The sequence below is a fragment of the Aegilops tauschii genome, chromosome 2 (genome assembly GCF_002575655.3).
Source record: "Aegilops tauschii subsp. strangulata cultivar AL8/78 chromosome 2, Aet v6.0, whole genome shotgun sequence".
Taxonomy (NCBI): Eukaryota; Viridiplantae; Streptophyta; class Magnoliopsida; order Poales; family Poaceae; genus Aegilops; species Aegilops tauschii.
The window spans coordinates 145,962,420-145,964,137 of NC_053036.3; the positions used below are offsets into that span (position 1 = coordinate 145,962,420).

The 1,718-nt window shown below is 40.6% G+C and overlaps 1 non-coding gene across 1 annotated transcript; it reads left to right on the forward strand.

The window, feature by feature from the left end:
• The first annotated feature begins 1,181 nt into the window (after positions 1-1,181).
• Positions 1,182-1,252, forward strand: TRNAG-GCC (transfer RNA glycine (anticodon GCC)). Its single transcript has one exon. It is a non-coding gene; the product is annotated as a tRNA-Gly (tRNA).
• The last annotated feature ends 466 nt before the right edge of the window (positions 1,253-1,718 follow it).

A 1,718-nucleotide genomic window follows, 5' to 3' on the forward strand; every position in this document is an offset into this window, starting at 1 on the left:
AAGGGCAATCCTGAGCCAAATCCGTGTTTTTAGAAAACAAGGGGTTCTCCCAGGGTACATTATCCCAAAATGTTCCATCTTCCTAGAAAAGTGGATTCGTTCCAGAAAAGTTCCAGAAGATGCTAATGGTAAGCAAGAAGATTGTTTACGAAGAAAAAAATTCTTTGGTACTCTAGAAAAGCAAATCCTGATCGAACCTATATTTGCCCAATGGATACAATCTGCTCATGGCAAGACGACATATGGGTTCGATATACTCGATGCTCGCCAAAGCTGAAAAAACCAGAGGTTATTTGGATTCCTCGGAAACCCCTGCCTACATCACCATTCAATATTTCTTGCCCTGACTCACCCTCCGTGGACGAACCTTGCGGAGGGAACCTTGGGTTTTCTGGGCATTGGATTCTCACCAATGTTTTCGTTACTCAAGCCGACATTCTCGCTTCCGCTTCGTCGACCCCCGCATATGCTATAAAATATATACCGTACCGAGCGTAGTTCAATGGTAAAATATCTCCTTGCCAAGGAGAAGATACGGGTTCGATTCCCGCTGCTCGCCCGCTTAATTTATCACCTAGCCCCTGGGGCGTAGATAGAATTAGATAAAATAAAATAGATTTGAAAATCCTAAATTAGACCAAGGAATTCCGTCTGCTAGAATAAGAAAAAGCGCTTCCGAATTGATCTCATCCTTTATAATATAATGAAATTTTTTCTTTGTTCAGTAATAACTTAATCTTGGAATAAAACACTTGTTACTTGTTATCGTAATCTTAAAGTGGCCGATTTACCCTCTTTTGCAATGAGTTTCGCTACAGCACCTATTGCTCTAGCTAATTGCCCACCCCTTCGGAAGTGCTAGTGTGGGCCAATCCACTTTGACTCGTTTTTATAGTTTACATACCTTTGTAATGCCTCTGCTTACTGCCGTCCATTGGGCAAATATAGGTTCGATCAAGATTTGCTTTTCTGGAGTACCAAAAGCAAGCATGACGTAGTAGTCTTAGATTTTTCATTTTGATGAGCCTCGCTTTGAGGAATTCATGGAATAATCCATTTTCATGGAATTTTTTATTATCTGTCAATGAATATTCTAATGGGAATGGAATTTCATAATATTGAAAGAGAAGAGCTAGCAATTCAGAACGCAAATTGCGTTTTAATACAAAATATATACCGCAGCGAGCGTAGTTCAATGGTAAAATATCTCCTTGCCAAGGAGAAGATACGGGTTCGATTCCCGCCGCTCGCCCGTAGCTCTTCAGGAATGTGCCATTTTGGGGATTCCAACTATTTCTTTAGTCGATACAAATTGTGACCCGGATCTCGCGGTGAAAAGAGGTATAAATATCTTCATATACCAAACATTCGCTAATAAGTTCATTCCATACCGAACTAGACCGTGCACATTCTTATTATGAGAAGGGGTCATTCGAGCCTATGGAAATAGGATACTCTATTTACATGTATTCTACATCTTGGAACCAGGCCAATCTGGGAGCGGCTTTGTGATAATGGAACCAACCAGCAAAAAGCATTAACGCTGCAAAAATCAATGCACCAATTGCAGTACAATAGAGTTGTAATTCACTAGTTATTCCAGATGCTCGCCAAAGCTGAAAAACCCAGAGGTTATTTGGATTCCTCGGAAACCCCCGCCTACATCACTATTCAATATTTCTTGCCCCTCGATTATTTCCTAATAATTGTTGTACCTC